We start from the raw sequence: 26,546 nt of genomic DNA on the forward strand, positions 1-26,546 counted from the left end.
CAGGTAAGAAAGACACTTCCCTGATTCTCCTACACACTTAACTAAGGCACATATATCATTAACTTATGCTTACTTTTTTCAATATTCCCAAGTGTCCCTTTCTCTTCTCTAAAAGCTGAAAGGTAACAGCCATCCAGATAAAAATACCCTACAAGTTCAAGAGCCTAAAAGAAGTTAGTGTCCTAAAAGAGAAAAATAATGTAAAGACTTAGGATTTTTTTGAACCTAACATTTTAAATACAACTTACAGACCCGAAACTACATTTTCTCTCTGGGGCTGCTCACTGGCCTCCAAAACATCAATCCTGTAACACTGTGAACTGTGGTGATAGATTGGTTCATGCTTCCGAACACAACCGAATTTTCCCAAGGTTACATACACTGTGACGCAAAGAAATATTTTTGCAGCACCTTATTTTCATTAATCAAGTAGTTTGGATATTCTACCAGTGCAAACATTATGAACAAAGAAATTTCATCACCTTTTGAACTTTCCAAAGTCAACCAAAGGGTGTGGTAGAGTGGCAACGAGTACCTAATAGGCAGAACTGAATATAGTCAAAATGCTGTTACCAGCTGGTTGTCTATTGAGGGCACATATTAGTTAAGGGGAAACTGATGTGCAGAAACATTTTATTTACAGCAAAAAATTCTAAGGAACTGCCACATCATTACCATAGGCCAAAAATCTCGAGGTCTTGTTAGAGCAGCCTGGGCTTCTGATCAAATAATATAAAAAGAGAAGAAAAAATGTGAAGCATGCTATTTTTTTTTAAAAATAACAATAACCACTACCACTGCTGCTGCAGCAAATTCTAAACATTTATTGAGCCTTTATTATTTGCCAGGCACTGTACTAAGCACTTTCACAGATTTTAACATTTAATCCCCACAGCGATACTCTGATATTAATACAATATTAGAACCTTCAGGACAGAAATTTAAATTAAACAAATGAAAATACAAGTAAATTATTAAAGAAAACTTTTCTTTTTCTCTACCTTTCAGACGTCACCTTTGAGTATTAAATTTACACTAAAACCACATTTTCAGGAATCTGTCTTCCACTTAAAGAATAAGGTGATTCAAGATGCTGACAATTATTACAGAAGAATCAAAACACTCTGAACTTAAATACTGGCACAAAAAAAAATCTTTTATCCAACTTTAGATACTGAATAACTGTCCCTATTCAAAGAAAACAGCATATATACATATCAGGCCCTACAATAATAGGTTTCTAACAACCATATTAGCAATAAATAATGCTGTAATAAAGAAACCTATATCATCGCAAAAAAATTTACAATTGCTAAGTCAAGTTTTGAATACATATACACATGTTATTTTACACTTAAATCTTATAGTAGCTGATAAAAAAAAACAAGAAAGTAATCTATAGTAAATTAAAACTCTAGGGTGTTTTTGAAGACTCACTTTAGGACATCAGCAGCATAGTAATCATGACATTAGCAATCAAACTTTACTTAGCAGAAAGTTCTTAAAGGCTTGGAAAGCTGTGTATAAAATGGAGTAGACAAGAGGGAAGGGTTCCCTGTGCTTTATAAATCAACTACAGGTCCCAGCATGCAATGCACTAATCTGGAGTTAACAAAAAAAAAGCTGCAATGCATCCTGGGACTTGTAGTAAGTAAATCACTTCACCCTACCACACAGTTAAGTTTCAAAACAGTCTGAACTATCTAGCATAATTTAACTAAGTCTTATTATCAGGGCCTAGTCAAATTCAGATCTAATTTGTTTGTCCTCTGCTATGGCACAGTGTCTTTAGCACATAATGAAATAAATATCAATATTTATATTAATATTTTCACATTAGAAGAACCTTGTACAAGATAAGTATATAAATGTTTAAAAAGGAAAAAGATTTAATATAATTTTTAAATTATATTTAAAAACAATTTTTAAAAGAATTTTCTTAAAGTTTGGTTGGAACAGTTTCAAAGCACCTCTAATCCCCTCTTCCTCCAAAAAGATCTTAATTATTTTACCAGGTTCTCTTAAGTCTTTCAAGTTATGTTTTATAAATTTTTCTTAAGGAAAATTCTCATAAGAAAACATTCCCCATACTCTAATACGTCCCACTAGGAAATATATTCTTATAGTGATACAATACTGTCTCTTTCTCTCTCTCACACACACACACACACACACCAACACACACACATGAAAACACAATAATACTTATGTTTATTTTGTCCTTACTCAAAACTTATGCCCTCCAGTGTCACCCCTCATTTCACACACACGTTTCTGGAAAGAACACTTAGAAAAAAAGTATTCCAACTACAGACCCATTTCTCTCATTTACTGACCCTCTTCTAAAAACACAATTTTTTTTTTTAAGCTATCAATAGCATGTCCAAACCCAAGAGAACTTGAAGCTGCAATTTATGTATATACTGTTTCTACATACACCCCTATTTTCTGCAAGACTGAAAGAGGAGGCTGGGAAAGAACTATGTGCAATCTGCATCAGGAGGCCTAACACAGGTGGTGGGTTATTTTCAGGCAACAGCACCTTCAGAAACATGCTGTGGAATACAGTCCAAGAAATTCCTAACAAGGAAAGATAAGCTGGCAAACAAATTTAACACAATCCAGCTAAAAATCACCTGCAACACATGCTACTACATTTCACCATAAAAGTGACAGGCTACTACAGGATCTGAAGCTTCATCAATACAACATACAGTCCATAAGGCCAGACACAGCAGTTGCCATGGTTACTACACCCACTTTTATCAGGAAATTATTGTCATTAGTCTGAAGTTTTTGGTACTTATTTAAAATTAAAAAAATAGTTTAGGGTCCTGACTGTTAATTGAGTGAAAGAATCAACTACTGTTTGATCTGTAAGCATGCTGCTTTAGAGATGCACATGGTTAACAATACTTGGATCTGCAGCAGAAAAAAATCAATTCCTTTCTGCTGCTCCTTCTCCTCAAGTACTGACAGTTTGTATTCTCAATGCAGCCAAAACAATAAAACAAAACCCATCTTTTTGGCTTCTGTGTTTAAGTTATTTTTCTCCCCTAGGCCCACAAAACACAGAGTCAAAATAAAGCCTAGATCATCAACCTGTTAGGCCTCATCCCCTTCCTATCTCTACATTACCAGTTCACTTTTCTGTCCACTTAAAAAAGCAGAAAAGCATTTCTGTAGACGATTCCAAAATATAGGAAAGAATAGTTTCCTTCAACAAGACCTGCTCACTATATTTTATTTTTTAAAAAAGGGGGAGAGCTTGCCGTGTATTGGAGAGAGAGAAGTGGAGGGGTATTCAATTGCCAAGCGTCTGATGTAAGGCAGGTGCTTTAGAAAAGCCCCAAAATTGACTGAACTCCACATATTATCTCTAAAATGGTAAAGTTCACCACCGCTCCAGTTTAAGACTGAATTGACAGACATATAAAAATTATTCTTAAAAGTCCACTTCAACATTCTTACAAAAGATAACTTCAAAAATTTGATATGCAAATAAGAATTACATGAAAGCCTACAAAATAGTATGGTCGAATACATGCAAATACACAAAGAAAAAAACACATGCTATTTAAGAAATAATTATATAAAATAAATTTAATGAAGTGTTAACAAATTACCTCTTTTTAAAAAAAAAAAATCTCAAAGCAGGAAAAATATGCACCTGGTAAAGTTAAAATGATTAGAATATATTGCTCTGCTCTTTAATAGAGTCTACAAAAAAAGGCCATGTAAAAACAAGTTCATGAGAAGTTAATATAAATCATTAATATTTTCCAGCACAGAATAAGATGAAGATTCAAACATGTTTCAAGAAATCAGCTCTGACTATAGATATAAAGGAATTCTGTCAAAAGTTAGAGACCTAAAACTTTTATCTCTTTTCACCCTATGAATAATAATTAAATATAACAGCCTTCGGCAATAAGATACGAAGGATACAAAATCTAAAAGCACACTAATATAACCTTAATTTCAGTATTTTCTCAAGAAAAGCTTTATATATTCACTGTCTGTGGATGGAAAAGTTAATACCCTAAGAGGTTTCATTTTTATCTAAACAGTTAAATGTTTTTCTCACTCCTCACAGAAGCAAGTTTCTATATTTAATTACTAACTGAGGCTATTTCATAAAGAGCAGTCACTTCTAAATTTAAGATACTACACCTTTTGATACGTTCATAAACACAAGGACCCCTAATTATCTCTATTTTTTATTTTATCTTGGTCCAAATTTGTGAGCAGAGTCTATTAACAAAGCCACAACTTAAGGCTCTGAGTTTCAAACTTTTGGGTTATTTTTACACAAAAAGATCTTAATATACTCCTCTAGATTTGAGTAGTCATTTCCTCAGGCATCTAAAACAGAAAAAAAGAGATATACACATGTACCTAATACTAATGCATACAGATATATCTTTTCCACTTTGAAACAAGTCTGAAAGCTTTAGTTAGTAAAAAATTTTTCAGTAAGTTAGTAGAATCAAAACAATCAAAACTTAACCATGACATCTGCTACTCTGTTAATGAGACTACAGAAGAATCTAGGAATTTAAATATTCACTAAAATCAATTACCATCACATCAATAGAGAAATAAAGAAAAACTTTAATAAGGATACACCTTTCACAAGATCTACAAAAGGAAAAATGATCTTTTTCTTGAATTATGAGAAACTGCCTAGGCAGCATTTTTTAAACAAAGCTACAAAACTGTAACAAAGAGCTTTTTAGTAATCGCAGCAGAAAAAAAAAAAATCTTAAGGTATTCAGGATACATAGTTAATGCACCCATTTCCCAAATGATATGGAGAAATTTAACATTTTAAAGACAGAAGCTTCTGTCCACATATTAATTAGTTGCCTATCTCAACAACTTAACATCTGCGCGGCTTCTAACAATTTACAAAGAACTTTCTCATGTATTATCTCATTTGATCTTACTGAAAAGTACAATTTTGCCTAGAAAACGGACAAAATTAAACAAAGTTCATCGAATTTTCTATACATTCCTAAGTTTGTAAACTTTGATGTAAAACTTTACAAGCCACCACAGTAGCATGTTATTTCCAGTGATAAATCAATTTACCTAACACTAAAAAGAGTTTCCAAGGACCATGTGCTGTAAATGCTTTTACCTTTATGGAGTTATTATTGTTAAGTATTACTAATGGACATATCGGCAATGACCTATATCCACAGAGATAACTTTACTTACAGTTCAAGAATCTCAGTCTTTAGAGACTAACTCAAAAATACATCAACAATATGTATTTATAAAGCAGAGTACCTAAGAATTTATCTATTAGGATCACTGTCCATAGATTTGAGAAGAAAATAAACACAAAAAGTCTAAAATTTTCTCCATACATATCTCCCTTTCCAAAATCTCAAGTATTCTGTATCCTATTTGTATGAATATTATAGGGATGTTCACAAAACCTAAAATCCCAAGTTGTACCAACTATTTTGTTTATAGACATTGCATACATATTTGTTTTAAATGTGTTCAACACTCCTACTCACATATATAAGACTAACTTCTCTTCGAAATAATTTTAACAGCACTCTGTACCTAAGTGCAGCATCCGTAAGCTAGCCACAGTAACAAATCTACTTTGTGTAATATTGTAAACACAAAAAAGCAGTCAAAAATTTCAGTTTTGAACAGCAAATGTAATTTATTAATGGAATTTTTAAATGGACTTACTCAAAATCTCTCTGGAACTCTTTTTAAGGTGTTAATCCTGTTGCTTAGCTGAAGCTAAGTAAAGCTGTAATAAGTAGCAAACCCCTCAAAATTCAGAGATTTGCTTTATCTTGCTGTAGCACCTCCTGCTGGATAGTATTTAGAGCTCTTCAAGTAAGCAGAAGAAGAGTATTTCTGAGGCAGCTCCTTCCAGATGACTGAATGAGAAAAAGGATGGACCCTTCATAGCTAAAAGAAATAGGGCCCCATTCATCACTTATGCCTCTTAAAAATAAAATCTGGCATAGATAGGGGTCTTTTTAATCTATTACTATTCCAGTTCCAAAAAGACATGCCTGACTTCAAAACACAAAATACTTAAATAAAACTTGCAAAATTATGTAAAAACTATGTTAAAAATCCTTCAAGGGCACTCAAAGAGTGTTATAGCCAGCCAAGCAATGCCAGTCACACTGCAAATATTATTATGTTAACAAAAAGCAAAAGTCTGACATAAAGAAAAGCACCTAGAATATTTCTAACATGTGAGTCAGAAGTTTGTGTTTTTGAGAATTTTCTGCACTATTACTATGCTTTCCACTTAAGGATAGTTGTACATCCAAAGAAGTTTTAAATTAAAAAAAAATTAATAAATGAGTGTAATTGCACACAAAAATTTCCTCTTTGCCATCAAAAGGTATGTCCTGAGATTTTAAAATGCATTCTTCAGACATTTTAAACAACCCCTAATAAGCTTGTTTTAAGTCTATGATGTAGATCCTATTATGCAAATAAAGGCAGAAAGAGAACAGAAAGGAACTTACCAAAATCAAAATGAATAATAGTATTTCCAGTAAAAATGTAGTAACAGCTTCCTACAATACTGTGGAACCAAGTAAATTGTGAAACTTAAAAAAAGGGGAGGGGGCTAGTCTTCAAAACCAAAAGAAAAGCTGACCTATTTAATTCTACTGACCAAACATGACTGAACACCAAATGTAAACAAACAACATAAACACAGAAAAATACACTCAGATGTCTTAGCCTCAATTTCAGCCTCTTTCCCAAGCTCTCAATGAAGCTAAAGAAGTTGATGAATATCCTCTATAAAAGGAGATATTGCACCTCCCCGCTGTAAAGAACCTCTATAAAGTGTGCCGTGTGCCTATGAAAAGGCTTTCTTCCTAGAGTGCACAACTGCATTAAAAAAAAAAAAAAAAAAAAAAAAAAACTTTCATCAGCCCAAATTAATCTGATTCTAATATTCAGCTATCAATTATTAATATATAAATGTTCTTCCTTCTCTAAAGTCCCCAGCTAAAGCATCTACATTCCTGACACCTACTATTAACGAAAATGCACAACTCCCTCCCTGGCTATGGGGGAAATCTTTGAAATCCAAAACATAGCCACAAAGTTCACTGTCAAGGCCAGAGCTGAGGCCCACACACGCCCGGACCTTAACTCGCATTTGAAATTCTAGAAAGCCATACATGCGGAGACATCATTTAAAAACAACACAATGTGGACGTGCAGAGTGAGATCCTCTACTTCAAGACCTAAACAAAGAATATTTCAACATAAGACCGGAATATGATGACACCAGATTCACCAATGAAAACAAAACCTGCCTACCATTAGTAGTCGTATCCTCATCTCAACAACTCAACTACTTAGAAATCACTCTCAGCACATCTGCACCCCACAACCGGAGTGTGGCCTTCTCCGGGGGTGCAAGCCACAGACAAAGTTGAAAGGAGACATTCTTCCCCCAGTGCCCAATCTCGATACCAACCCCTCCCCTGGCAGGGCCACCTTGCTGCTACCCACCATCGCGAACGTGGTCAGGGGAAAAAAGAAATCCTAACAGCACCGCTCAGCAGAATAAAGAGACCAAAGAGAGGATGACGAGAAGTGTTGGGAACTGCGTGCACGACGGGGCTGGACCAAACGGAAAGAGTCCCACTCCGCGCGCCCCTCCCCCCGGCGGGGGCGCGGGCGGGGGAGGGGCGGCCGCGGCCCCTCTCGGAGCGGCCTGCCAGCCCCGGCCCGCGAGGGGTCCCGGGGGCGCCCCGCGGCCGCTGGCGGCGGGGGCGAGTGCGGGAGGGCCGGCCCCGGGGTGAGGGGTGCAGGCTGACTCTCCGGAATAACAAGTTGCAGAAGAAGAAGAATAAGCGGAATTTCCCCAACGCTGCTCCGGCCACCCAAGACAAATGCACCAACACACACACGCGCGCACACACACACACACACACACACTCGGGCCCAGCAGCGTCAGCAGTCGCAGCTTTTTTTTTTTTTAAACCAGATCCCTCAGTCACCAAACAAGATGGTTTTCCAAAAAAAAAAAAAAAAAAAAAAATATAAATAAATAATCATAATAAAAACTTCCCCCCGACAGCATCCCGGGGAGGGGGGGGGTGATGAAAGAGCCAAGACGACCATCCCCAGGCCAAGAGAGAGCCGAAGGGGGCGGACAAGGCTCCGCGCCCCCCGCCCCCGCCGGCGGCCCCCTCCCCGGCCCCCCGCCGGGACAATGTGACGCCCCCTCCCTGCCACCCCCGGCGCGCCGCCTCTGTCACCCGCTCCGGCCCTGCACTCAGCGCCCAGGCTCCCGATGCTGCTCATAAACTTACTTCCAATTTATCCTGGGGAGGGGTGGAAGGGCAGAGGGGAGGAAGGGGGGTAGACGAGGTTTTTCCATTGTCTTTTTTTTAGGGGGGGAGGAATAGGAAGGGCACGCAGGGGGGCGCCCCGAAGGGGAAGTTATAGCTCAAATCTCAAGTTGACTGAGGGGTCCTGGCGAGAACACCCCCCCTTTCCCTCCTCCCTCCCACACACCCCTCCCCTCCCCCTACCTCCCCCCACAACAAACTCCAAGCAAGCAGCCCCTGTTCCTCCCAGAGACAAACACCAGAGACAAGACAGAGGGAGAAGGAGAGGGGGAGAGAGAGAAGGGGGGAGGGAGGGGAAATAGAGCTACTCAAGAAAAAAAAGAGAGAGGAGAGTGAGGAAAAGAGAGAATGGAAAAGCTGGGATACTGCACCCTCCTGCTGCTGGCTGGCTGTCCCCCCTGGCAGCTGGAGGCAGGAACTCTGAGCAGGAGAAGCAGGAGGAGGAGGAGGAGGGAACTCTTCTTCATGGGGAGGGAGGGAAGAAGCTGGAACTGCTGCTGCTGCTTCTGCTGCTGCTCTGGGCCTCTCGCACTTTTTAGATATTAGTGTGTTAAGATGGTAGGTTGTTCCCTTCTCCCTCCTCCTCCTCCTCTCCTCTCCTCTCCTTTCCTCTCTCACTCTCTCTCTCTCTCTCTCTCTGGGCTGTTTCTTTCCTCCTCTTCCCCAGGCAAAGGGGGGGTGGGGAGGAGGGGTGGGGGTAGGAACTGGATCCTCCTCCTCCTCCAGGAGGAACACACACAGGCCCCGGGCCGGAACAGGACGGGGGGGATCAGAGCAGCAGGAGAGAAACTGTGGGAGACAAACAAGCCCAACTCCTCATCCTCCTCCTCCTCTCAGCAGCAGCAGCGAGCACCACCAGCCCATTCACCACCCGGCCCCGGGCCGCAGCACCTCCGCCGCCTCAGCCCGGGGATCCCTCCGCCCAGGCCCAGACACACTCGCCCGCGCGGGAGCCCGCCGCGCGACCCCGCCAGCCCGCCGCCGCCGCCGCCGTGCGCGCCCCCGCCGCTCCCGAGAGCCGGGCGAGAGGGACTGGGGCTGGGAAAGCGGGCACGAGGGCGGGGGGAGAGGAGACGCCGGGGTAGAGGGGCACGGCCGGGCGGGAGGGGGCCGCCGGGCGGAGTTGTACGGCGGCCGACCCGGGCCCCCGCGCCTCCGCGGGAGGCTCCCGGGACTCACGGGCCTCCCCGGGGGTGGCGAAGCGGCGGCGGGGGGGGGCGGCGGGGGCCCGCGGCGGCGCTCGGGCGGGCGGACTACTTGACGTGTCGGTGCGGCGAATTTATTTCACTTTGCCTAAGGAACGGGGTGTGCTGCGGCCCCCATTGCCTAGGGAAAAAACCCGGATGTAAAGTGAGTGAAACTAAACTAGAGTGAAGTAGGGCAGCAGCAGCCAAACTCCAGTGCAGCGGCGGCGGCGGCGGCGGCGGTGATGGGGCTGAGCACCGAGCAACGGCGTCCAAACTCTGGTGCCACCGCAATGATGGGCCCGTGCAGCGCTGCAGCTCGGCTCCCGAGTAGCTGCAGCCGAGGCGAGGCCGGAGCCCGCTACAGCCCCCCCAACTCCCGCAGCCCGAGCCCAACTCCCCCTCCCGCGGGCAGGAGCTGCAAAGGGGCTCCGGAACGGCCCCAACTCCCTCCAGTGCAACAGCAGTTTTAAGGGGGGAAAAAAGCGGTGAGGGCGAAAGCGAAGAGAAGCAACTGAGAAGCACTGCAATGGGGGAGCGTGGTCCAGGCAACAGGAGAAAGATGCAACCTCAAGTCGAATGCAACATGCAAGCCGCGACCGCCGCTCGCCCGCTCCCTCCCCTCGCCACCCCGCCCCCTTTCCAAATAACTACCCTTGAACCACTTTATTAGCCGTACTTAGTCCCACACTCGCTTCGGGGAGGGGCGGAGGACAGGGTCCTTCGCTCACCTTTATTTATTGCTGCTTTCTCCCCCCTCTCCATGTTTTTTATTCCTAAGTTCTTTTGTTCTAAGGGGGATGATGGCATTTACTTTTCTGCTTTGTGTAGCAGGGCAATCACTGGGAATCAGCCACGTATAATCCGGCGGTTTGTCATATTTTATTAGTGAAAGTATTTTATGCCTATTCTACCTCCAAGGACTGTAACATGGAGAACTGCAGGGAGGAAAAAGAAATCTGAAGAATTCTTGTTTTGAGAGATTTCTTGGTGGGGCGGGGGAGGGCCTTGTTTTGGGGGGGGGGAGGGGGTTTATTTAGATTTTTTAATCGATAGTTTTTAACTTAAAGCTTAATGTTTTTGTATAGATATACTACTGGATTCTAAAATAACCCCCAACCACAATAAAGAAAAGTCCAAAATCCTAGATTTAAAAAAACCCTGCTGGACAGTGATATTATCTGCCCTGTGCAGCCCGCTGGACTTAACATAGTGTTGGCCTTCGAATGTTAAATAACAATAAACCTCAACCTCTACTGAATACAAATGGGGGATGGGGGTGGTTTTGTTTTTAAGGCTCAGCACTTTTGTAGCATCTGCCACTACGCATTTTCCAGGCATTGATTAGCCATGCAACTCCCATAGGCATGAAGTCCAATTTTTGCAGATAAAGAGCAACAGTGGTGAGATGAATTGCCCAAAGTCAAACTGAGTCGTTGGCAGAACCCAAATAGCCTTGAACTCTATTTGATACTAGTCTCATCTTTTCCATTAAACACTATTTCGTACAAGAAGTAAATAGTATTTAAAAATAAATAGGCGTTCTTTACCTTGTTAGTATCTCCACCAGAGGTGCTTTGAGATCTTTGGATATGAAGGTATTTTCTTCTCTCCTGTGAAATTAAGTTTAGTCTCCAAAGAAAAAGCAATTTTTAAAAATTCTGATTTCTTAAAGCTAGAAAATAAGAGCATAGGCTTTATTTTACATGTGTAGGCCATTTCATACTCTGAACTTTATGTTTAAAAAAATTCACAGCAGAGAAAGTGTATAAGAGTTTGAGAGTGAAAATGAAAAATCCCAATAAATGATTCAAGAAGCCTGGATGAACTCATAATGTTGTGAAACTAAACCCATGGCGCAGTCAAGATGAATAACGGAAAGACAGGTTGGGTTGTAAGACTCAGCTTTACCATCTAGAGATAATTCTAATGTATTTATTTAGAAGATGAGAGAGGGAGGGAGGCAGACTTTCAAGCTGGACAGACCAGCCACTTTAACCATAACCTAATGGTGTCATTTCAGTTCAGCACAAGCTGTCAAAATTTTTTCAGAGCGAGACTGCCTTATTGATCTTTCTGGAAAAAAGTTGAAAGTTTTTCATAATTTCATAGAAAAAAATTCAAAAGCTCAAATTGCGCCTGAATGTGTAAATGCCATGGAACAGGTCAGCAAACTATTTTCTGTAAAATCCTAGACAGTACATGTCTTAGACTTTGCAGACCATCCAGTTTCCGTCACAACTTCTCAACTCTGCAGTTGTAGCACAAAAGCAGCCACAGAAAATATGTAAACAAATGACCCTGGCTGTGTTCTAATAAAGCATTAATTTGTGGGCCCGGACATTAGAATTTTTTGTACTTTTCATGTGTTACAGAATATTCTTTTAAATTTTTTTTGACCATTAAAAAATGTAAAAACATTCTTAGCTTGTAGGCCTCACAAAACCAGGGAGTTGGCAGAATTGGGCCCGTGGGCTGTTGTTTACTGACCCGGCTTTAGAAGACTAAAGTTTGATTGCGCTGCTGAACTTATACCAGGGGTTGCTTGGTTATTGTTTGTATATCGATCAAAAATCAACGCCATGGAAAAACATATTTTAGATATATTTACACTTAATTCAAATATTTTAGCCAAATAATTGCCTAACACTCCTATGACTATCAAACTATGAAGAAGAACACTCTGGTTTGTGATTCATTGATATCCATTGACGTACTCTTTTCTTCACTCTAAAATGGTGAAGAGAAGTGGAACCAAGCAGACTTGGATTCCTATGCCTAAGAATTATCATTTTTTTTCAACTAAGGCACCTTAGGTAAGTTACTTAACCACTTAGAGCCTCAGTTTCCCAATCTTATAAAATGCAGCTATTAATACCTGCTTGGTAGGACTGTTAAGAAGATTGAATGAAATAAGTCATGTAAAGTGTTTAGCACAGTGCCCGGCATGTGGGACTGTGCAATACACCTTTTCCTGTGCCCCTAAATTCATTTTTTGGATTAACTGGAGAAAGTGAACATGGGGAATTCCTAGATCTTGTCAGTACGGATGTGGCATATGCGGTCCAAGGAGCCTCCAGGTGTTTGAAGTTTGTGGCTTGGTATTGTGATATATTTAGATGGGTCTTTCTCAGGCTGTAAGTGTACCTGTCATGGGCACTCAGTAGACACACACTTAGGCCTTCTGACCCTTGGTATTTCTTATAAAATAAAAATAATACGTGGTGGGATATTTGAAAGGAGTAAATAACATAAATGCTAAAGAAAAAAAAGATGACAATTCGTGTAAGTTAATGAAAATCCCAGAAATAAGCTGAAAATTGAAAGTTTACCTTTTCAACTTTTAGACATGAATTACATAATAATATTAGGCGCACAATAACCGAGAATTTGCTTTCCTGCCACCTAGTTACCCTCACTAAGCCATTTAATATCCATCAAAACCTTGCCGAACAAAGTTAAAACTCAAATTTTGAATGTTAGCAAGTGTTGGAGTGCGGTTTTTTAATTTTTATGAAAGTAGTCAAATCTATCAGTGTTGTCCTATATATTCCTGCCTTCCATCTCATGCTTTAAGAGGTTATCCAGAGTCCAAGATTAGAAAAATATATATGATTTTTTTCTTGTATTTTTATGATTTCTGTTTTTTGCATTTACCTTGTTGCCGTGTGTGTGCATGTGTGTGTGTGGAAAATAGGAGCTAGGAACCTAAATTGTTTGATAGAAAATATTTAATTTATATTGGGATTTTATTAGATAATCTAAAATATCATTCGAAGCAATAAGACAGCTCTCTATAAGGTCTATTGGTTTAATACAGAGGTACTGTAAATATAGGAAAATATAATAGAGGCATTATATATCAGTATTACATGAAAAATGTATTAGAGAATAAAGAAGTTACTTCTATATTTCTTATTTTACAGTTTTGTGGTAACATAGTACATACTTTATGGATATTAAAGTTTTTTTGCACTTGTATTTGTATACGATTATCTCTGATGTTCTGGAATTTGACAGTATTCCAAATAAAGTAACGAACATTCCCCACTCAAAGGTCTAATTGAACAGCTTTCTCATGCAGCTCCCCTGCCTGTGCTTTGCTCAACCACTATCCTTTTTTTTAAATTCCAGGCTGAAAAGTAACCCTATTATCTCTTAAAAGGTTAGCCTAAAGAAGATTTGAACTCTGTCTGAAAACCTGAGGGTTCTACTTCTTCATTGAAGCAGGAAGGTAACTATTAGAGTTCATCAGTCTTCTTTTCTAATTCTTATTGGGCTGGAATAAATGAAAACCTAGCTTGTACCAACAAAGTGCTTAAATAAGTAGAAGAGACATATCAGTATGATTTTTAAAGAATTATGACAGAAAATCCCCAGTGACTAGCAGAAGTTGAATGTACTTTTTTTCTCCACACTGTCTCAATGGTCTCTGATCTTTTAAATATCTTCACTTTAACTGTCCTGTGTATGCATTTATGGTAAACCAAATTGGAAATTATAATTGGAAATGGGTCAGGTAACTTGTAAATAAATAAATATTGGTGGATAAGCAGTCAACTCTCTGGAGAATACCTTCAATTTCATTACTTTGCCTAATCTCCAAGGTCAATTTAATCCTGAACAACTTCAGGGGTGTGTGTGTGTGTGTGTGTGTGTGTGTGTGTAATAAAATTACCTCGACCAGGGTTTCTCAACCTTGGCTCTATTGACATTTTGGGCCAGATAATTTTTTGTTGTGGGGGAAGCAATGTAGGATATTTAGCAGCATCTCTGGCCTCTACCCACTTGATAGATGCCAATAGCACATCCCCACTGTTGTGACAGCAAAAAATATCTCCACATATTGCCAGATGTTCCCTGTGCATGTGTATAGGGCAGGAGTCAGGAAAGTAAAATTGTCCCTAGGTGGGGGACAAGGGAGGGACGGAGAATTAACTGGACTAGACCAAACACCATAAGTAGATTTAAGTGTGTATTTGTGTGTGTGTGTGTGACCCTGCCCTCCACAGAAGTGGATCTCAATTCCTTTTCCAAAAGTAACTGATGTAGATCAGAGGACCTAGGCTGGATCTGTTGTTAAAACCTAAAATGGTTGCAATTAGAGCTGTAGAAATATCTTGCCTTAAAGCGGCTGAGCTGCTAAAAGTATCACAGGGAGAGCCTCCAAGACTGGTATGTTAAAAGAATTTTATCATCTTGTTATTTGCACCTTTAGTTTATCTGTTATCAACATAAATAAATTGTATTGTGGGGCTAAGCAATGACATTGTCTAGTGGAAGGCATTCCCAGATTTGGAATCTGAGAATCTGAGCTTGGTTGGGTCTGAGCTCTGCAAGTGTCTAGCTAATCATTTTATCTCTCTGGGCCTATTTCCTTGTCCAAAATGGGGACAGCAATAATACTTAATCTACTGCATTGTTGTGAGGGTCCAAGCTGTTAATGAAAAGAAACAGGTCTTATTCTTGAGGAATTAGGAATTTTAGAATCAGATAGTCCTGGGCTGACCTTAGGCAAATGTTATACTGTTGTAAGCTGCAGTTTCCTTACATGCAAAACGAAGAAACAATCATATGACTTCATAGTTGTTATAGAGGTTAAGTGAGATCATATATGTCATACATGCTGTATAAATATTATTATTGGTCTTTGGAAATTCCATTATATTTTACAAATACATATTTTATTGTTATTTCTTTTCTGTGAGCACTGAAACCTGGAAATTTGAATAACTAGTTAATACACCTATATGAGTGAAACCTTATTATCAAAATTACATCCCAAATTCCAACCAAAGGAAAGTAGCATTAAACTATTGTGCAACCTTCTATCTTCCAAGTTAAATTAGGTCATAGGTTTGTTGCAACAACATAAGATTCTCCTCCCCTTATTGAAATAGTGTTCTAATAAGTTTTTTTTTACAACCTCTGTATCACATAAAACACATGGGGTCGGGCGCAGCATACCCAGTTAGCACAATGTATGTCTAGTCCTGAACATTTAAATTTGACCAGGTGCTGCGAAATTCACCTTCCCCCAAGCATTGGCAACTTGCATCACAGTCCTAAAATGAGGTGCAAGGAGGTGTTTTCTAAGTTAAAATATAAATATGAGGACCTCAAGTATCTTTTTTATTAACTTTTTAATAAAGTATAACATACAAAGAAGTAGACAAATCACAAGTTGTACATTTCATTCAATTTTCACAAAGTGAACATACCTATGTAATCATTGAATATTTTTAAAGGTTAGAGAATTCTGTAATAAACATGTTTTTTATCATTAGAAGGGTAAAAAAAGGTTATCATGAATTTGAAAACAGTAGAGATTTCCCAGACAAAATAGCAATTGGCTCTGCAATGCAAATGTGATTTTGAACTATCAAACGAAAATAATTGCAAAATGATAAATTGCCAAAAGTCATGTCACCATCTACTACTTGCTATGTGATTCTGGAAAATCAACTTTAAGTGCCTCAGTCTTCTCATCTGTTAAATGGGATAATAGAATTGTTATTAGGATAAAATGAAATAACACTTGCAAAGGTTTAAGTGTGTTCTGGCACATAAGCTCTCAATAAATGTAAATTATTATCCATTCATGATGATGCCTGAAGGTATCATAGAAAGAAAGTTATGTAGATCTCAAAAATTCTTTTTTAAAAAAGAGAAATTTGTACAGAAAGAGAGCTGGATCAGAATAGTTTAGGGATGATATCACTGAGCACTGGGACCAGCAGGGAGAGTCAGTTTGTGGTAAGGGCTAGAGAATGAAGCCTGGGAGAAATCAGGGTACCTGGAGATGGCGGGCTGGGTGATGAACCAAGAAGCTGTAAAGACAGTGCAGTTCTGAACAGAAAGCTGCAGGTTGTGCCCAGCATTCAAACAGGATATGACCTGATTTTTCAGAGACCAGAGTAAGGTCTAGGAGTGATTGTTTTTTGGCGTGGGCCAAGAGAGAGGAATGAGAGAAGAAGCAACCACAGGAAACATAATCCCAGGGGTCAGAGCCTTGAAAGGCCTGTGCCCGTGCATTGAAGAAAGGGGACTCATTTAAGGCTTTACCCGAATCCAAGGGACTGGAGCATCTTATAGCTTAGGAATGACCTCAAATGTATATCTTTAGGTCTGGCATTCCTTCCTACTGAAATAAGATTTAATTGTGCACTTGAATTGACTTGGATCCTGAATAAGAGAAAGAGGTAACTATTAAAGAAGAAAAGAATGGAAGCAGGTTGAGTCTCAAAACCTAGGCATGGCAGAGAAATCTCTCCCATTGGATGATGGCAACAAGAAGTTACCCCAAATCCAGCCAGCAATTGGATTTGTCACAGCTTCATTACCACAATCTTGTAAATGACTTATCATTGCTCTAAGGGTCTTTGAAAAGAGGCAATTTGGTTTCTTTTTCCTTGATTGGTAGTAAGAGATGCATCAGCGTATAAGATTCAGCAGGGCAATTTTGGTGAATAAATGTGACCCAGTGTTCTCACTTTCATGAAACATCTGTCACTGATGGATAAAGGATATGAAATAACCAAGCCAGGGATGGCAAATCTGTGGCCCGTGTGTTTCTGAGAGCCTGAACTTGGCCTCAGAATCCTTCTCAACACAGTGCATCAGGCAGGCATTTACCAACTATTTGGAGCTTGTTCAAGACAAAATCCATTTTGCCATACCTGGACTTCCCCCTTCACCCCTTGTTACAATTAATGCACCTCTCTATCCTATGCAATTCTCCCAAAGCCCCAAAGCAAAGGGTATCAGATATGAAATTTGCCTGAATTCCACCCTGCATATTTAAATTAAGCCCTGAATAGGTAACAATTGCCTCTCTATTTAGGGACCTGTTCTCATATTTCTGAGTTTATAACTGATTTATGACCTATAAATAGTCACATCAACCTCATTGCTGAATAATTTACATACTGAGGTCATGCTCTCTGGATGAACCTGACACCCATTAGTGTTAAACTAATCAGCCGTGTGCATCCAAGCTAGAACACATGGAGAACCACACCTCAAAGTGGTGGGAGTGGACAAGCAGGTCTGAATTTTATTCCTTCCTCTTAAGTCTATCCAGCCAGTCTCTCTCTTAGCTTCTTTTCTCCATCTCTAAAATGGGATATTATTTTCCCTAGGTGGTAAAATTAGGAGAACTATTAAAATAATAAATGTTTTTAAGACTCTCAGAACTCAAAAAATTTAGACTCAAAGCATTATTTCTGTAGCTATAGCCATCTTTGATGAAAGCCATCAAGATGAATGAAGTTGATCATTTGTGTTTTACATTTCAAGACATAAATAGCTAAATCTCTTTCACGTTATGAAGCTGATAAGATGGGAAAGAGGTTGCTTACAGCTTTTGGGTATAGTCCATGTTTTTCCCATCTGTAAAATGGACACACTATACCATTCTTTTCCCTCTCTTCACTTACAGAGAACTGATGAGATAGAAATTACAACTGACTAAGTGTACTGAAAACTGGTGCTATACATGAAAAAAGAGAAATTAATTAAGTTTTAATTTTGATTTAAAATGACAGTAATTCTACCATCTCAGCATTTGGGTTGGTGAATGAAACCAGAAGCAGTAGTGGGTTAGGGACTTTGGGTTAAAAATTGCATTGGTGGAAATGGAGATAACACAGAGAAAGAAAAACCTGAAACATTATGTTCTCCTAACATTGAGAGTGAGAATTTAAAAACAAGAGGCATGTTCCAATAGCCTCTTGGGGACTTTTGACTCCCCAAAGGTGCAGGGGTTAAGAGTCCCGGAGCCACAAACACTTTATTTTAATACTACTTCCTCAATTAGCATAAGCACAAACTTATTATTTTCCCAAGTATATTGTGTTGTCGTTGTTCACCTAATAGAAAAGAAAAACTCATTCCCATTCCAATCAGGATGAATATTACATTTCCTTTGATAAACATCAGTGGGTTGATGGGAACAGACCCATTGCAAGCTGAAATGCTGGAACCTAAGCTTTGTGACTAACTGTGCCTAAAGACAGCTCATTTCATCCTGGAGTGTCCTCGCCTCAGCAGTCTAGGCAAAACCAAAAAGATCACAGAGCAAAACCAGCTGAGAGCCTGACAACATTAATGCAGTGATTTTATGTTCATCTGCTATTGGACCCTAAGTCAATTTATAAAAATGTTGTTTTAAGGGAAAATGTTTTGGCGGAGTAGGTGCGAGTAACCAGAAAAGGCGAGCAAACAAACACACAAAATATGATAATAGGTAATATAAGTGGGCACTGCTTCCCATGGAGTTTTAAATCTAATTTTTAAAGTTAAAGTTCCTCATTTTTTATTTTACCAAATTTACAATTTTCAGAGAAAACTTATCCTCATTGCTAATTGGATTGCCGCTGAAAATAGCCCCAAAACTTGAAATCTGAATTTCTCTGCCTGTTCAAGTACACTTAGCTATTTGACACATCAGGTGTCTTAAACTTCTGTGAACTGGGAATCCCGGTCTCAGTTCTGCTGCTCACTAACTGTACACTCGAAAAAGTTATTGCCTTAACAGGTTTCAGTTTTTTATCTTTAACACGAAAATATCTATATTTTGGCGTATCGGGAGGGTTAGGGGATTTGAAAGAGGGATCCCTAAAATTTTCCTAATGAGTTTTTCTCCCATGAAGACACACTGTTAATAATTAACAGTAAAAAAAGCTGCCATTTACTAAGCATTCTGGGCCAAACGTTTTGTACAGACTTAAATTTTTAGATGAGAAAACAGGTACAGAGGGGTTAAGTAAATTGCCTAAAGTCATATAAATAGTAAATGGCAAACCTGGGATTCCTGCCCACGGCTACTCAGAATCAGGTTCTGCTTTCTAATGGGAGTTCCATGAGCCACAGGGAAGATGTGGGGTAGTGCCAAGCGAAGGGATGAATCAGGCAAAGTTTTCAGAAGAATGAATGGATCCTGAGACAAGGGTCTCCAAAGAAGAACAACTCACCTTTTTGGCTAAAAAAAAAAAAAAAAAAAGCAAGTCTCTATTCTATGTAGGAAGGAAGACACATGACATGATTGAAAATGTGGGATTTGAAGTCAGAACACCCTGGGTGAGAATCTTGGCTAAGTTACCCCTTAGCTGAGGAGCCTTGGATAGATTACTCACCCACTCTAAGCCTAATTTTTCTATCTGTGAAATAGGAATAACAATACTTGCAGAGTTGTTTTCATGGTTACAAATAATACATGTAAAGTATCTTGTACATAGTAGGCATACAATACGTGGCAGGCAAATATCATAAGTACCTTGGCAGCATTTCCCAAAGTGTGTCATTAATAAGCCTTGGGTAATAAAGGAAAAACGATGAAACAAATTTTCAGTGAGGGGACAGTTAGGCAGTCAAGTAAATCTGAGAGACGTTGTTAAGCAAAGTTAAACTGTTTCTTTACTGCAGGACTTCTCAGAACCTTTAAATTGCAACGATGCAATAGTGAGAAAGCATTTTCCCAGTTTATCTGATTATATAGCCCCATTTTTAATGGAGCCTCTTATAGGACCAGTGTTCTTGAGAATACATATTAGGAAGTACTGGTCTGGTGTGTTTGGGAAGAAAAAGCTTCATTTACCATTTCTTGTACCTCCAGAGCTGTCTCATGTCTCTATTTATTTCTCCCTAAAGTAGGACTTCTCATTTTTACAAATGTCACAGAATGAAGCTCTAAAGAGTGATTTCCGGCATCCATTCAAGTGAAAAGTTCAGCTCCCAACAGGACCAAGCAACATCCACCAAGCAAACCAAGCAAGGCCCGTGAGGTCAAAGCATGATTGAGCCTCTCAGGATGGCAGGACACTTGCTCCTTCTTCCCTCCAGCCAAAGTAGTTTAAAAAGTGCAAGTTACTCCACAAACCACCAGAAGGCACCAGCATGGAGAAGAGAGACCCTGTCACTTACCCAGAGAGTTAAGAGGTCAGCCCATCCAGAGTGGCCCTGCTTAGGCTCCTGTCCTTGCACTTGTCAAAGGCCAGCCCAGCCCAAAGAGGGGGAAAGAATTAAACAGAGGATCAGCTTTTTATTTTCATGTAAAAAGCACTTGCCCTCAGGTTATAAATGTTATTGCATTTGTGTAGCACTTTACTGCTGCCCTCAGCTTGCAAGCATCACAGGATCCCAGTGGCAGTACTTTTATAACCCTTGATCAATAGCTTATTTCTATCGCCTTCAGTCCCAGCTGCCAATCCGTTCTGTATAATGTGGGAGGCAGACTTCCCTGCTCTCCAGCTGTACATGTTATGAATGTAAACCGTGCGAGTAACATATGTATGTGTGTGTGTGCATCGAGTGGAGGACATGGGAATTTTCAACAAGGAATGACAAAAATGGGCCCCTTGTTCAGGGAGACTACTACAAAACTAGGAGTTTTCTTGCTAGTGAGTCTCTCTTTCTCTCTGTCTCTCTCCCTCTCTCTGAAACAACATGTTTGGTACTATTTGCTAGGTTGAGAGAAATGAGACACGGTTCTCTTGTGTATTTGGCAGGTGTGGTGCTGGTGGTGATATGGAAAGGTGTTAAGTTCTAGGAAAGGAAGGGCCATGGCTGTCTTGTTCATCACCCCTGTATTCCTAGCACCTAGATGGAGCCCAGCACAAAATAGGTGCTCAGAAAGTATTTGTGACCTAAATACATGAATTCTGGTTAGCAATGGGAGGGGAAGAGAGTCACGGAACATTCTCCTGGGGCTGCCTGCGCAAAGAGCAAAGGACAAAGCCTTTATGTTGCCGCCAGCCCTGGGACCACAAACAGCTACTAGTAGGTGCTTGCTTTATTTAAGTCTTGCTGCTAGGCACTGTGGGAACCACAGAGAAGTAAAATTACTAAGTGTAACCAGCTTCTGCTGTTCTAATTTCCCACGGAGTAGAGCCAGCCAGACAACCGTTTAGAGGACAGATACCTCACTTCACCTTCTTCCCTCACCTTAGATGCCAGTTTTAGGACCAACCCACTCTAGGAGAAGCTTTGAAGCAGGACCCCAAGGCTCCCCAACATTCTCCAGTGCCAGGAAACAGACACTGGCTCGCAGTAAGGCAGCCAGGCTTGCCCTTGTCTGAACCTGCGTCCTTGAGACTCAGCCAAACCTCTCCCGGCTTGGCGGAGGGATGTTGAGGTGACATTCTTCTCCCTGCCACTCAGCATCTTTTAAACAATCCTCCTCCACCTTGGGAGAATACGCATGAACTCACTGCAGACTAAGGCCACAGAGCTGAAAATTCCCTTTCTCCCTGGGAGGGGATTCATGGCAAGTGAAAAAACACACCTCGAGTGAAAAATAAGAATCTGGGATGTCTGCAAGTTGTTTCCGGTGAAGTTCTTTTGGTTACCCATGGTAGAAATCCTTGACAGGTGGAGTTAATGAACCAGGGACCCTGTGGGGAGTATCTCAGGGTGTCCCAAGGAGCCTGGTCAGTGGCCTTCGTAAGGTCCTGGCTGGAGCTCTGGAAAGAGTGGGAAAGGTGAGCAGTGACTCCCGGTGACTGCCTGTTGCCAGCTGCACCAGCTTCCTCCTCCTCTCAGCTCAACTGGAGTTCACAGCCTCTGGGGCGTGTGGCAAGAGGGGAGCAGGAGGTTGGCACAGGCCCTTTTGGCTCTGGACCATACCACCCATAGTGCACCATGAATTAATATTTTTAATAAATCCTGTAATTATCTTGTGAACAGAACATTTTTGTGGCACTATATTTTTTGGTGTTAAAAGCATTAATTTGTTCAATATAAACATTTAAAATATACCATAGTTTTCGTAACCAGGAGCCTCACAAAATACAAGGTGCGCTCTGCCGCAAACATGGCCAGCCAGCCCACAGCCAGCTCTCAGGCCCAGCCCCGACTGTCTAGGAGACACACTATGCCCCTCTCTGCCCAGGCTAGAGGTTCACCCCAGCACAGGCGACTATGATATTGCAAGGATCCTTTCGGAGGCAGAAGAAAAGGGCCCGTTATCGGCTGGATAGACACCCCACATTGTATCTACTATACTATCCTCTTCATGGGCTCACCTTCCACAGACGCCCAGATGCTGCAAGTCTCCAGCTGGATGAGCAGCAACTGTGGAATTTCGGGGGACTTCACCTTGCAGCTCGACCTTCATAACTGTGTACAACCCTGCTTTCCCCTGATCTTGTCTTTCTAGCACATTGCTATTTTCATTGCCCCTGATACTTTTTCTTTACTTGTAATTTACTGTTTTATCATTTCTTTTGAGTCAAAATCCTTTGTGGCATGACAAGAGACCAAAAAATTAAACAATGTCAGGGTTAGTATGTAATGTCATCAAATCAACACAATTCTTGTAGACTACTTAGCATCCTAGCTGTCCTCCAAGACGGCTTGGTCCAAGTTAGCTTTGGTTTACCCTTCCTTTCTTCCTTCCTTTCTTTCTTCCTTTCTCTTCTCCCTCCCTCTTTTTTTCTCTCTTTCTTTTTCTTTCGTTTTTTTTTAGTAACATTTTTCTGTAGAAGCAATATAAATATTATTTTTTATTTTTAAGCAAGAAAGCATGACCGATAAAATAAAAATCATTCAAATTCCTACCACACGCCCCCATATGCCCCTCGCCCCACCCCAAGAGATAGCAACTGTTAACATTTTGGCGTACAACTTTCCAGGTAATTTTCAACAAAATTAGCCCTACTCTTAAAATACCCTACTAAAACATTCATTTGTATCTTATTTTTATTTTTTATTTTATTTTTTGTATCTTATTTTTATTGTTTTTTAAATATTTTTTAGGTGAGGCAACCTCACAGATTGCAAGGACTTTGTCAGCTTACAATCCCTATTTTTTAATTTTTTACACCTACAGCACCTGGTTTTCCTAGGTGGTCTCCCATCCAAGAACTAACCAGGTCTGATCCTGCTTAGCTTCGGAGATCAGATGGGATTGAGTTTATTTAGGGTAGCATGGCCATAGACTGTATATTATTTTTAAATTGAGCAATATATCGTATGTTTTCTTTTCGCATAATTGCATGTTATTCAGGAAACTTTTTATTTCCTAAACTGAAATTAACTATGCAATTTTGATGTATAAAATATTCATCCACTACAGAGAAATAAAGGTCCCCTCATAATCCCACATCCAAAGATAATTACTATTATTAAAAAAAATCCTTCAAGTTTTTAAGTATACATAAATACACATTTACATAATCAAAATCATAACAGGTTTCATAACTCAAGATCACTAGATCATGAGTATCTTTCCATGTCAATAAATAACCCATTTTCCTTCTTAATGGCTACATAGAATTCCATTCCATTAAATGAATGCTTGTAATTAAACTAAACACTTATCGTTGGAAACATTTAAGTTATTTCCAATTTTTATACTATTACAAGGAATAATGCATTTGTCACATGTCTGATTATTCTCTTAGAAAAAATTCCTAAAAGGAAAATTGCTGAGAAACATAGGATACACCTTTTAAAATTTTATTTATATTAAGTGACTCTAGAAAATTATACTAATTTACATTTCACTAACATGTATGAGATTCTCTACACCACCTCCAGCATTAGCCATTATCACTCCTTCTCATTTTTGCCAGGTCAATGGCTGAAAAGTGATATTTTATTGTTTCAATCTGTAAATCTTTGATTATTGATGAGATTGAGCACATTTTTATATCTTTGTCAGTTGAATTAATGAATTATCTGTTTATGTTCTTTACTCATTTTATTTTATCAAAATATTCTCTTTTTTCCTATTGGTTAGTAAAGAGCAATTTATATACTACTAAGGCTATTAACCTTCACATCTACAATGAAATTATTCTTTCTCACATAGTTCATTGTATCTTTTGCCATAGAAAGTTTTTGTTTTTATATATTTGTATCAGCCCTAGGAAAACAAAGTCAAGTGACTGACTAGGGCTTAACCCATAAAATATTAACATTTTAATTAACCTAAAATCCAGAGGTAGGTGGTCTCAGAATTGGTTTGGTGGTTCAGAGATGTCATCGGTCTCTCTACATCTTTCAGATTTGCCATTTACAATGTGTTGACAGTGTCTCTCCCTATAAGATAAGGTGGCTGCTGCGTCCCCAAATATTACATTATACTCCAATCAAGAAGGAAGAGGACGAGGACAAAAAATGTTTCCATCCCACAGCTCTGTTATCTCACCAGGAAGAAAAATCTTTCCCAGTAATCCCCAGCAGATTTTTATTTACATCTCATTGGAAACCAGCAGTGTTTGCCAAAATAGTCAAACCTGTCAATCATTACCTTCATGACTCGTGGCCGAGTGTCATATAAACCGAAGGCCTTCCCCACCTCCCCCAAATTATTTAAAAATATACTGTGGTATTATCCTCATGAACTTCCAAGATTTTTTGTTTATTTTGGTAATTTCCAAATCTTTAAATTATCTGGAATTTATTTTTGGATTTTTGAGATTTGAGATTCGAGATTACTTTTTTCCCTAAAATAGTGATATCGATAACTTTTATTAAATAATTAATACTTTCCCCCACCACATTGAAATATCTTTATTATGTACCAAATTATCCGATATTTATGGCCTATCTCCAATATCTGTTTTTCCTGCACCAGTAGCACAATGTTTTAGTCACTACAGTTTCATTAGGTCATTTTTATATCAGATAGAACAAGTTATTCTTTTTTCATATTTTTTGACTATTCTCCATTTGTTTATTCTTCTAGATAAACCCTTCCAATAAATGTTCTTTCTTGGCATTTTGATTGGAATACATTAAAATTATAGATTAATTTTAGAAGACGTCACACGTTTACCAACATTTAGGCTGTCCTTCCAGGATCATGGAGTGTGCCTCTCATTTTTTAAGTCTTCTTTTATGTACTTTAGCAAGTTTTTATAGTTTCTTCATAAATATCCATTTTTGTTAAGTTTATTTTTATACCAGTTGTGAATGGGATTTTTATGCCATTAGGAAGCTAAGGAAGGGCCATTATTACATTCTTTAAACATACCCTATTTGGTTATGATTATTTTAAATATCATTTGATTCGGTTTGCTAATATTTTATTTAGCATGTATTCCCAAGAGATGCTGGGCCGTAATATTTTTATCTTTTGAAGGATTTTATAATAAAGTTTGCAAAGTTTATAAATGAATTAGGGAACTTGTAATCTTTACCTTACTCTAGAAATGCAGTATCCAATACAGGAGCCATGTGCGGCAATTGAAAGTTTGAAATGTGGTTACTGCAACTGAAGACCTAAATTTCTAATTTAATTTTATTAACTTATATTTAAATTTAAAAACTGATTCTCAATTCTCAATTACTGAAAAACTTAAGCATATTTGGAACAACATGGGTATGTGAATCTACTTTTCAACTGTAAATATCATGAAATCTAACTCCTCAGAGATCAGCATTTTTGATAAAAATTTAGCATCTGAATTAAGATGTGCTATTAAATGTAAAATATACACTGGAGTTTAAAGATTTAGCATGGAAAAATAACATAAAATCTACCATTCATAATTTTTATATTGATTACATATTGAAATAATATTTTGCATGTATTGAATTAAATACAAATCTATTACTGAAGTTAATTTCACCTGTTTCTTCTTATTTTTTAATGTGTTTATTAGAAAATTTTTAATTACATGGGGGCTCACATTATATTTCTGATGCAACTGCTCCAAATTTTTAAATAATAGCAGTTATCCAATCCTTAATGTTTGCTAGAACTACACTTTCTTTTTATAACTACATGTTGTCCCATCAAATGGATAAACTAAATGTGTTTAATTAATTGTTTAATATGTTATTGTTAAATTTTTAAGTTATTCCTTTCTTGCTTTCTTTTTTCTTCCTTTCTTTAAACAATTATGAACAATTTTGTGTTTAACAAGTTTGCAGTTGCAGCTTTATGTAGGGAAATGACATGATCAGATTTGTTTTTTGAAAATCAATTTGGTTGTATTGTAGAGAATGAGGTGTCCAAGGCCAAGCATGGATTCAATCAGTTAGG

The 26,546-nt window shown here is 39.1% G+C and overlaps 1 protein-coding gene and 1 pseudogene across 13 annotated transcripts in view; both read right to left on the reverse strand.

Annotated features, from left to right (window-relative positions):
• PHF21A (PHD finger protein 21A) overlaps positions 1-9,299 on the reverse strand; it is a 151,654-nt gene extending 142,355 nt beyond the window's left edge. For 8 of the 13 annotated variants that reach the window (XM_016146778.2, XM_016146782.2, XM_016146783.2 and 5 more), the window contains exon 1: positions 5,716-7,518. The gene's annotated coding sequence lies outside the window, so the exon portion shown is untranslated. Of the gene's footprint in view, positions 1-5,715; positions 7,519-8,740 lie in introns of those variants that run through there. The other 5 variants (XM_016146788.2, XM_016146786.2, XM_036221253.1 and 2 more) reach the window with 3 other exon arrangements.
• Positions 9,300-23,372: 14,073 nt separating this feature from the next.
• Positions 23,373-23,491, reverse strand: LOC118603076 (annotated as a pseudogene).
• Between the last annotated feature and the right edge of the window lie 3,055 nt (positions 23,492-26,546).

Source organism: Rousettus aegyptiacus, unplaced genomic scaffold (assembly GCF_014176215.1).
Source record: "Rousettus aegyptiacus isolate mRouAeg1 unplaced genomic scaffold, mRouAeg1.p scaffold_m13_p_5, whole genome shotgun sequence".
In the NCBI taxonomy this organism is placed as follows: Eukaryota; Metazoa; Chordata; class Mammalia; order Chiroptera; family Pteropodidae; genus Rousettus; species Rousettus aegyptiacus.